Source organism: Lepidochelys olivacea (assembly GCF_965140295.1).
Source record: "Lepidochelys olivacea isolate rLepOli2 genome assembly, chromosome: 5".
NCBI classification, from domain to species: domain Eukaryota; kingdom Metazoa; phylum Chordata; order Testudines; family Cheloniidae; genus Lepidochelys; species Lepidochelys olivacea.
The window spans coordinates 95040784-95053036 of NC_140415.1; positions in this window are offsets into that span (position 1 = coordinate 95040784).

A 12253-nucleotide genomic window follows, 5' to 3' on the forward strand; every position below is an offset into this window, starting at 1 on the left:
TCTCTGTACTTCCTCTCAGAGATTTTCACAGTTGAAATTGAAATTGTCTTTATTTTTTCTTGTGTATGGGGCAGGCATGATCTTACCTCAGTTATTACGGACCTGACTGGATTGTAATTGTTTTGGGGAGATCCTGCCTCTCTCTCTCTCTCTCTCCCTCTCCCCAATAGGTCTCCTTCATACTCTCATGCGTTATTCAGAACGAAGAAAATAATCAATTTCTATTTAAATAGCCAAATCCTGCTTTTCTCCTTCATGCAAGTATCCCATAGGATGAATGGGGAGATCAGGATTTGGCCTTAATACTTTTTTTATTGTTTAAAGGATCAGATAAGTGCAGTGTCTATAAAACTGCTTGATTTATGTGTTCAACTTAGTATGCCCTCATTTATGTCTGCAATCTCCCATTGCTACTAGTTCATAGTTTTTACCACTCTTCGCAGTTTCTGTTACCATCTCATCTTGTTCCTTTTTCTGAACAAGTTACCGCTACATAACTAATTCCTTTATTATATTTAATTTCAGGCCATTATTACTTTGTTGGTCATAGTGTACCAGAATTACTCCAAGGTTGGTAATAGTATTCTGCAGTCATAAAAATCTCTTTTGCAGTTTGTTGGATAGCATGTTCTCTTTTACTTCCTGTCTCAAACTGTTGTGTAGTATTGTTGTGAATCTGTAAAGAGCTGCTGTATGCTGCTCCATTCCTCTCTGCATTTAAGTAGTGTGTATTGACACATACACAAATATATATGCATGTGCATGCGTGCACACACACACACAAAACTTTCTCTGGCATCTTTAGGGATGCAGAATGCTATATAAACAGAAGCTCTCCAGTTCCTTGTTTTAGTTCTTCACATATTTAGAATATTCATCTCCTTTCTCTGTGCATATTCTTCTAGCTCTGTTATTTTCTTGGCCATGCTTCCTGAATCTGAATACAGACAACTTAGAATTTCCGCCCTTACATTAATTTCTTATTACTTGCTCAGGTTTTAGCTTTATCTGCCAATTCTTTTTTCTTAACAATTTTTCTTTCTGTTCCTAGGCCTTATGGTTTCAGTTTCACATCCTGGTAACATTCCACCCCCCGGCCCCTCTATGTCTGCTCCGTTGTCTGCATTAGCTGTTTCTTTCTTCTCCTCCTCCACTGGCCTCCAACTCCTGTAAACCCCAGCCATATGTTTGGCTCAGACCCCACCTACTAGCTTCAACACAGCATCACCTATCTTATCACCCATTATATCCATGGCCCTTCTGTTTGGATGAAGGCTATCGCAACCCCATAACACAATATAACACAAGAGACACTCAAAAAAGTGTTTTAATATATTCTGCAGAGCTTGAAGCTTTCCTGTCTGTGCCACTTTCTGCAGCCATACATTCAGGTTTCAGATCTATCACATTTTATTTGTGTCTCACTATGGCATGGTTACTATTTTGATTTCATGTTTGAGATTGCATTTACCAATGACTAAAACAGAAATGGGAACTAGTGTCGTTTTCTCATTTTTCACCATTCATATGGAATCTTCCACCTGATGTGATTTGAATACCAACTCTTTCATCAAATATCTTTGAAGTGACATGCTGGAATTTATTGGATACACCATATTTTTTCTTTTAAATATAAACTGATGCTACTACCTCTCTCCTTAGTCTCTGCCAAGTTCTCTCCTACACTAATTCCTGTGAGACAAGAAGGTCCAGATTTGTAATAGCATGCACTCATTTTAGGGTGCCCCTTTAGAGGGTCACCTATGGCATGATTTCTAGAGGAGCTGAGCATGCACAGTTGGACCAACAGGAGCTCAGCACCTCCGAAGATCAGGCCCTAGGAGCTCTCCGGCCAGGCAGTCACAAACAGAACTGCACAAAATTAGAGGACACTTTTGAAAAGTTTAGCTGTAAACTCCTATCTGTTAACCTTCCAAGGGTTGAATGTGGGATGCTCTGATCTGACTAATTGCTATCTGTGGTATCTCAGTGATCACCTGAGGCATGTGATGTTGTTTCTGTGCCCCTTCTGGGCTCAGCAGGAGACTAGCGAATAGCAAATAATGAATACTCTCATTTATACACAAATACTCTCATTCAAAAAAAGAAGATTCCAAAACATTTATATGAACATAAACCCATTCACAAAAGTTTCTGAATATCAAATAAACAGGGGACATAAGCAGGGCTGAATTAGAAGGACTAGTAAAACTAAAAAGAAAAGGAGTACTTGTGGCACCTTAGAGACTAACCAATTTATTTGAGCATGAGCTTTCGTGAGCTACAGCTCACTTCATTGATCCACAGTATGCATCCGATGAAGTGAGCTGTAGCTCACGAAAGCTCATGCTCAAATAAATTGGTTAGTCTCTAAGGTGCCACAAGTACTCCTTTTCTTTTTGCGAATACAGACTAACACAGCTGTTACTCTGAAACTAGTAAAACTAAGGCTCCGAGTCAGGAAAGCACTCTTATTCAGAAAGAATGCACAGAACACCTGCTTAATTTTCAGCAATCGCTTCAATATTTTTTTGAATTGCGGCTTATATAGCTAATCAGTAAAATAGCAGATGTAGACATTTGCAAGATAATGTACATAGGAAGGAACAGACTGAATTACTCAATAATGTCAATGAAGTCTAAGTTAATTGTAATCACTCAGCAAAACACCTAGACATAAGTTTGGACAGCTCAATGAAAACTTCTCAATGAGCTCCAATGGTCAAAAAGCCAACAAAATATTAGGCTGCATTAAGAAAAGTCTAAAAGAGTAAAGCTGATAATGCCATTATATAATGCCATTATATAAACTCTGTTAGCCTCACCTCAAATAGAAAGTATCAGAAATAGAAAAGGTGCAGATAAGTACAACAAAAATGACTGGAGTCACAGAAAGATAAGAGATTAAAGAGATAAATTAATGTGCTGTGTTGTTATAAGTTGATAAACAGCTCCCACATTCCTGAGCTCAAAGGTGGCTGCATTTCAATGATAGGTGATGTGATTCCTGTGTAAAGTTTGTAAAGTGAGCTGAAGTGAAAGGTATTAAGATAAATGTGTGATATTATTTATATTAGTGCTAAGATATTAGATTCCTTGATGTAGTGGTTCTGCTGCCTTTTCACGGGGAGAAACTGAACAGTCCACTCCTCTCTTATCATAGGATTTTTTCTTCAGAAGCTATTTGGCTTTAAGGAATGAGTAAATACTGGGGTCATTCCTCAATTTAACAGAAGTGATGTCGCTTGTATCTAACACAATGCATAGCAGACATCAGACAAACTTCCCTTCACAGGTCAGTAAATGAACCTTGGTCCTGACTGTCAGTGTACACTATCACTCTAGTCTTGGAACTTTACTAAGTAGAGAACTCTAATCAGCCATATGATGTGGTGCTTTTGTGATGGACTGGGCAAAAACTCCACTGGGATCATAAATATATTTCCCTTGTGACATAATTTTGGTTTTAATGCAGAGGAGAAAGACAAGTGTATTAAACCACTGTTGTACCCTTGCACACCATGGTGGCATTACTGCAGAGCAGAATTCCTGTGTTGCAATACAAATACACTGTGTTTTGTACTCCGCTAATTTATGTATCGTAATGGCTTTAGGAAAAAAAAGTAGCACATTCCTTGGGGATAGTCAGTTTTCAAAGACATACTTTTAGCTCATTAGAGATTCAATCAACACTGGCATGAATTCAGATCAGGTGTTGATTCAGCATATTTTTTTTCAGTTACACTAATAATTATTTTGTAATCTTACTGAAAAAAGAAGTCATTCAGGTTTTTTCCCCATTTGACAGTGTTATTAGACGTCAAGGGAATTAGGTTTCTGTGTTTCAAATTTCATTTAACAATGGAGATTAGGTTGTAAAACGATAGCTCTTGAAAGAGCTGTGGTTAGGGCTTCTGCATGATGCTAGATAAACTGTTAATTCTTTCCCTGTTACACAGAACAGATGCAATAAGGGAATTTTTAGGTTGCCCCCAGACAACCAAAAATGTCTTGTTGATGGTAGATTCAAGACAACGTGGTGACAATCACCAACTAGTCACAAGAAAACATTTTAATTGATGCTCTCCTGTTCACAATTTCTAATGGGAAAACTGGGTAAGAAAGACAACAGAGAGTGGGCAGAGTCAAAGATGAAATACAAAGATATGAGATATACATAGTATAGTTATTTTTTCATTCAAATATTTATCTATCATCTTTATTACACACACACACAGCTTTGCGAGGAGGGAAGCGTCTGTCCCTAATACATAGAGGCAATTTGCCTTTTGTTTAAAAATGTTTTTAAACTAACTTTCCTTGGAAGATCCCAGACTTAATCTACATTTTTCCCCAACAGAGCCAAAAAGCATCCTTTGGGTTCACAAAATCCTGAACTGTACAAGGTTTACCGATTTCTAGTAGCTGGTGTGATATAAGTGAGATCTTTTTAAATCTGAAAGCAGTGCCATAGATTAGACCATTTCTGTAATAGTGGAGTTATATTCTTTTGTCCTTCCTCTCACATATCTTCCAACAGAACCATTTAAGTCAGAGTTTTTAAAGGTCAATGGGCTACGTCAGTGGAATCTCTTGAATTGTACATTCTTAGCTGGCTATTTTTTTGTCCAGGACAAATGTTGTCAACATTAGGGTTTTCTGCATAACTATCACATCTGTAGTCTTGAGTGAAGCTTTAGGATCTTATAAACATGGCCACTGCTGTATCATTGTTCTGTGAAGGAGACAAGAGACACCTGAGCTATGTGTCCTGTTTCTCACTGAAAGAAGGGGAAGGCTACAGCTAGGTGCTCTCCTGATAGCAACTTCATCACCTATCCTGTATCCTTCAAGTGAGGAGCAGTAGGGGACAGAGTTGGGTACGATTCTACTTTCTGCTACGTAGAATAGATTTACTCCCTTCCTATGGCTTCATGGAGGTCAGGATGAAAAAAGAAGAGAAAGCAAGAATGGTTTTGTGGTTATAGCAATGAACTGGAAGTGAGGAGGCTGTCTAGATAGTTATGCCATGCTCATCACTGTGGTATCAGAGTCAGACCAAGATCACATAAAATCAGCAAATAAAGATAGCTAAGCCTTTGCTTTCTTCCCCTTTCCTCTGTACACATAGTTATAAGTTTTCATGTGTTTAATTTTTTTCTGTTCTCTTATAAATTAGTCTTAAGTTCTTACACATTTGCTACTAAGTTGTTACTTAATTGCCCTTTAAGTCAGGTTGCTGTTAATAATGCAAGTATAGGAAGAGATCGATCTTATATTTCAAACTGTAAGATCTGTGCTGATTCTGATCTCATTCATGCTGAGAGAGCTATGGGTCTTACACCCACATGTCTCACCTTGGTTGCTGACATTTCCATCATTCCTGATTACTATAGTTATGGTGGTAGGTATTGATCACTGAGGGACAATGGCAGACCCTGAGGTATCTTGGACATAACCCATTGAAGGCTTTGAAGAGCAAAATAAGGCCCTGGAATTTGATAGCATAAGCTGAAAGGCAGTGCAATATTTGGAACAGCATACTCAATTTTATTAATGCATGGATCTCGTGGCCAGATGCACATCCTCCAGGATGGGGCATAATTTTCCAGCAAGCTTTAGATGGAAAAAGGCATTTTTAGCAGCTGGTGCTATATGAGTATCCATTTGCAGGGAGAATATGGAAAGACCTCAAAATATCTTGCTACCAGCAGTCAGGAAGTAGATCCCCTAGACCAGTGGTTCCCAAACTTGTTCCGCCGCTTGTGCAGGGAAAGCTCCTGGTGGGCCAGGCCGGTTTGTTTACCTGCTGCATCCACAGGTTTCGTCGATTGTGGCTCCCAGTGGCCGCAGTTTGCTGCTCCAGGCCAATGGGAGCTGCTGAAAGCGGCGTGGGCTAAGGGACGTACTGGCCGTCACTTCCAGCAGCTCCCATTGGTCTGGAGCAGCGAACCGGCAAAGCCATTGCTTGCTTCTCAGCCCCCCCGCCCCAGCTTGGGTGCCCCAGCCCCGGAGCCGCCATGGAGACGGCGCCTAAGGCGCCACTTTTGGCCTGTTGTTAAATTTAGAAGCCCTTTTAGAACCAATTGTCCTGCGAACCGGTTCCAGTGAACCGGCTACAGCTCACCACTGGCTATAGTTCAGAGTCAAAAGACAGTAAGCGAAACAGGCTGGCTTACAGCTTCAGGCAACTGTCGATCTCAGGCCAGCTGGAAGCTCTTAATCAGAAACAGTAAAGGCAAAAGCCAGGCAAACATCAAAAGGCCCCATTTGGGGAAATGAAGGCCAAATTGTGTGGGTGTAACCAGATCAGAGCTCTATAACAAAACCAACCAAATAGAATATACATTGATAAGCGCATTTAGATTTTTTTTCTTGTTCCATTTAGAGCAAGGAGGTGACGTATAAAAATGGAAGAAAAAGAAATCAATTTAACGGGTGTAGCCATGGTTCATTGAGTTTCTTCTTTTTTAAGGACAGCCAAAAAAATAAGTGTTGCCTTGTGAACCTAAGACTCACGTGTAGAAGCCTATATGATATATATAAAAAAGTTCAGATCAGCTATAGAGGGGTGGCATGATTACAGTATACAAACCGCTCAAGATGAAGCTAGCCTTGCAGCTGCAGAAGTCCTGATTACACATAACACCAGCAATGTTATGAGCCTCTGATTGCATAGGCTACTGCTAGTTAGCTAGTTAAAACACAATGTAACTGGGGCAACTTGGCTTCCTTTAAGCTTTATTATGAATATTTCAGGTGTGGGTCCAGCGTGTCTACATACATATTGGCAATTGTTTTAATAGTGGCCACTAAAAGCTGCATCAGGACTTTTACATGCCAGTTTCAGCAGCTCATGACTTGCTGAGATTTTCTCTATTGCCAGCAAAGGATTGTTTTCTTCCAAAGCTTGAGCAAAATCTGCAACTGATTTTGAACTAAGGTAGAATGTGAGGAGTTTCTCTATCTCCCCTTCCACCCTACCCTTTCCTCCTTTTCAACACCTTTTAATCTACTCTTCTGCTCACACACCTCAAAAGTGTTTGAAATCAACACTTCTAAGTTTTCAGAATGGCCAGTCCTCACTGAAGGCTAGCTGCTTTACAAGTCATTTTTTGGCAGACAATGAAACCAGTTAAAAGCCTTTTAACACTCAGTTTCATGTGTGCATAGCAGTAATGTTTGATAATATTGGAAATTGAGATGCTATGTGATAGCTAGTGTCTAGAGAGAAAATTCTCTCTGTGGAAAGAATTCAGTGCCAAATGCTTAGCTTGACATCCAGTTGAAAGGTTTAAAAAGAAGTTTGCAAAAACTCACATCATTCACAGAAATGACTATATGGAAGTGTATAAGATATAGGCAGGAAGGCATCCTTTAGACTAGATTTTTTTTACTTTTGAGCCCTGGATTTGTGGGGTGAATTCAAGAGCCAACATTTAAATTAGCTAGATGAACCTCAGAGGGAGTGTTTGATAAATAGCAGAACTGAGCCAAATTTTGAACAATTTTGGATTTTAAGTAAATTGGTAATTTGAGAGTTTGATAAGCCCTTGTGAAGTTAACAAACAAAACAAAACTGATCATCTGGCTGTCTAACTGTGACATTGCACTCCATATGATTTTATGAAAATATGCTAATAAGCGTGAATATAATGTAACTGGAATATACTTCATGCTAAAGGTCTCTTGGACAGTATCGTTACAAAGCTCTTATAATCTATTGAGTGTGGTCATCCTATTTGTATAAATATATCACTCTTGTATCTGAAACTAGAAATATGAAATATAACTCTGAGGTCCTATTGTAATTATGCAAAGTGTGGGCCATTAATGGTGGTTTGGAATCCTGATGGTTCCCATTAACCAGGACAATTGACTGTAGATGACTCTGTTTATGTGCAAGACTTCCTGTGAGTCAGGCCAGGAAGAATGACGGCTTGGGGTCTCACAGGACATGTCACCTGGTATTGGAATCCATCTTAAACCTTGGGCTTTTCCATTTAGAAGGAGGGGTGGGGACCCAAAGAGACAAAAGATTCCCCCCTTGAGCCAAAGCTATAGAAGGGGGTGGAACAGAATAAAGGGGGCTGTAGTCATGAGAAAGCCTCTAGCTACCACCTGAGCTGGAACAAGGACTGTACCAGGAGAAAGGATTGGGCCCAGACTAGGAAGGCGTCCAGTCTGTGAAAGAAGCTTATTGAAACATCCCTGAGGGTGAGATTTTATCTGTATTCAGCTTCTTACTGTATTAGGCTTAGACTTGCATGTTTTGTTTTATTTTTCTTGGTAATTTACTTTGTTCTATCTGTTATTACTTGGAACCACTTAAATCCCACTTTTTGTATTTAATAAAATCACTTTACCTATTAATTAACCCAGAGTAAGTATTAATACCTGGCGGGAGGAGCAAACAGCTGGCACTCTCTCTATCAGTGTTATAGAGGGCAAGCAATTTATGAGTTTACCCTCATGAGTAAGTGGATTTATTTGGGGTTTGAACTCCCTTGGGAGCTGGGTATCTGAGTCCTGGAGACAGAAGCACTTCTTAAGCTGTTTTCAGTTAAGTCTGCAGCTTGTAGGGGACGTGGTTCAGACTTGGATCTGTGTTTGCAGCAGGCAAGCGTGTCTGGCTCAAACAAGGCAAGAGACTGAAGTCCCAAGCTGGCAGGGAAAACAGGCTCAGAGGTAGTCCCAGCACATCAGGTGGCAGTCCCAAGGGGGTTTCTGTGACCCAACCTGTCACACTAACTTCCACAAGTGTGTTTATTAATGACATTGTGGGCCAAATTCTCTACCTCTTCTCACGAGTCTCCTATTGCAGAGGACATAAACACTATGCGAATGACAGGTTTCAGAGTAACAGCCGTGTTAGTCTGTATTCGCAAAAAGAAAAGGAGTACTTGTGGCACCTTAGAGACTAACCAATTTATTTGAGCATGAGCTTTCGTGAGCTACAGCTCACTTCATCGGATGCATGCCGTGGAAACTGCAGCAGACTTTATATATACACAGAGAATATGAAAAAATACCTCCTCCCACCCCACTGTCCAGTTGGTAATAGCTTATCTAAAGTGATCATCAGGTGGGCCATTTCCAGCACAAATCCAGGTTTTCTCACCCTCCACCCCCCCACACAAATTCACTCTCCTGCTGGTGATAGCCCATCCAAAGTGACAACTCTTTACACAATGTGCATGATAATAAAGTTGGGCCATTTCCTGCACAAATCCAGGTTCTCTCACCCCCTCATCCCCCTCCCAAAAACCACACACACAAACTCACTCTCCTGCTGGTAATAGCTCATCCAAAGTGACCACTCTCCCTACAATGTGCATAATTAAGGTGGGCCATTTCCAGCACAAATCCAGGTTTTCTCACATCCCCCCCCACCCCCATACACACACAAACTCACTCTCCTGCTGGTAATAGCGAATGGTCACCTGATGATTCCTCTATGGTGGCTTTGGTGAAGGACATAGGAGCTGCCTATAATATTTTATGTTCCCTCTGTTTGACTGTTATAGTGTTTGCTTTTTGATGGCCAGGGTTAATTCAGACAGAGCAGACATACACAGGAAAATGGACAAACAATTCTGACAGCCTCGTTCACCAACACATAAAAGACAATGCAGGTGTCATTCTTTTTAAGTTCTACCTCTGATCATATGGAGTTCAACAGTTTATCTGGGCACAAAGGAGCGAGAGGCAGGAACTTCTGGGGAGTGGGGTACAGTCTGCTTCCCTGAAGTGAGGGTATTTGGAGTGAGCAGGGCCGGCTTCAACTTTTTTTGCTGCCCCAAGCAACAAAAGCAAACAAAAAAAAAAACCCAAAACAAACAAAAAAACCCCACCCGGACTGCCGAAGCAAAAAAAAAAAAATTTTTAAAAAATTAAATGGCGGCCAGAGAGCCACCAAAGCGCTGGCCCAATATTGGCCAAAATGCCGTCCCTTCACAGGGGCTGCCCTAGGCAAGAAGCTGGATATGAGCCAGCAGTGTGCCCTTGTTGCCAAGAAGGCCAATGGCATTTTGGGATGTATAAATAGGGGCATAGCGAGCAGATCGAGGGACGTGATCGTCCCCCTCTATTCGACATTGGTGAGGCCTCATCTGGAGTACTGTGTCCAGTTTTGGGCCCCACACTACAAGAAGGATGTGGATAAATTGGAGAGAGTCCAGCAAAGGGCAACAAAAATGATTAGGGGTCTGGAACTCATGAGTTATGAGGAGAGGCTGAGGGAACTGGGATTGTTTAGTCTGCAGAAGAGAGGAATGAGGGGGGATTTGATAGCTGCTTTCAACTACCTGAGAGGTAGTTCCAGAGAGGATGGTTCTAGACTATTCTCAGTGGTGGAAGAGGACAGGACAAGGAGTAATGGTCTCAAGTTGCAGTGGGGGAGGTTCAGGTTGGATATTAGGAAAAACTTTTTCACTAGGAGGGTGGTGAAACACTGGAATGCGTTGCCTAGGGAGGTGGTAGAATCTCCTTCCTTAGACGTTTTTAAGGTCAGGCTTGACAAAGCCCTGGCTGGGACGATTTAATTGGGTATGGGTCCTGCTTTTGAGCAGGGGGTTGGACTAGATGACCTCCTGAGGTCCCTTCCAACCCTGATATTCTATGTGCTTCCTTAGCTGGTGCCTGGAGCCAGCCCTGGGACTGAGCTATGTCTACCTGAGCTTTAGGTCAGTAGTTCTCAGTCTTTCTAGACTACTGTATCCCTTTCAAGAGTATGATTTTCTTGCATACCCCAAGTTCTTATGTTCTTAAGTTTCATCTCACTTAAAAATTACTTGCTTACAAAAGCAGACATAAAAATACAAGTATCACCACACACTATTACTAAAAAATTACTGATTTTCTCATTTTACCATATAATTATAAAATAGATTGGAATATAAAAACTGTACATACATTTCAGTGTGATACTTGAACCTGTTTTTCACTTATGAGTCTTGTCTGAAGCCAAAGCCCCACTGCCTGGGGCTGAAGCATGTAACTTAGCCTTGTGGGACTGCCTGTGCTGTGGGACCCAGGGAATTGCCATGCTTGCTACCCCTTAATGCCAATCCTGCAATTGCAATTCCCCTAAACCCAATCATTACATTCCCACCCTCCCCTGGGGGCTGCAACCCCCAGGTTGAGAAACATTGATCTAGAGGAGTTGAGTACCCACTGGAAGACCGCTGAGTACCCCCAGGAGTACATATACCCCGGTTGAGAACCACTGTTTTAGGTAACAGAGATATGGATGTAGGCTGTTTGTGGTATAAAAAACCCTCTTTTGTTATGCTTCATTCCTTCTATTGAGAACAGACAATATATGGTTTGAAAAGGCTGTTTTAGGTCACTGTAGTCATTGCTGGCTACAGCTCCTGAAGGGAAGACTCACAGGTTTTGAACCCAGTTGGCTCTGCTGAGTAATCACACTTGGTACACAGGGGGCTTCAGCCTCGCTATTATGAGTAGGGGAGACTCATGGGATAACATCCCAGGACAAGTGAAGGAAGAGGCCTAACGCCAGGGAACAGGTGTGTACTCAGAAACAAGGGTGCAACTGGCTCCAAACCCTGACAGTTTTTATGCTACTAACTCACAGACTCAGATTCCAAGGCCGCAAGGGACCATCATGATCATCTTGATTTCTTCCACATTGCACACCACAGAATCATAGAATCATAGAATATCAGGGTTGGAAGGGACCCCAGAAGGTCATCTAGTCCAACCCCCTGCTCAAAGCAGGACCAATTCCCAGTTAAATCATCCCAGCCAGGGCTTTGTCAAGCCTGACCTTAAAAACCTCTAAGGAAGGAGATTCTACCACCTCCCTAGGTAACGCATTCCAGTGTTTCACCACCCTCTTAGTGAAAAAGTTTTTCCTAATATCCAATCTAAACCTCCCCCACTGCAACTTGAGACCATTACTCCTCGTTCTGTCATCTGCTACCATTGAGAACAGTCTAGAGCCATCCTCTTTGGAACCCCCTTTCAGGTAGTTGAAAGCAGCTATCAAATCCCCCCTCATTCTTCTCTTCTGCAGGCTAAACAATCCCAGCTCCCTCAGCCTCTCCTCATAACTCATGTGTTCCAGTCCCCTAATCATTTTTGTTGCCCTTCGCTGGACTCTCTCCAATTTATCCACATCCTTCTTGAAGTGTGGGGCCCAAAACTGGACACAGTACTCCAGATGAGGCCTCACCAATGTCGAATAGAGGGGAACGATCACGTCCCTCGATCTGCTCGCTATGCCCCT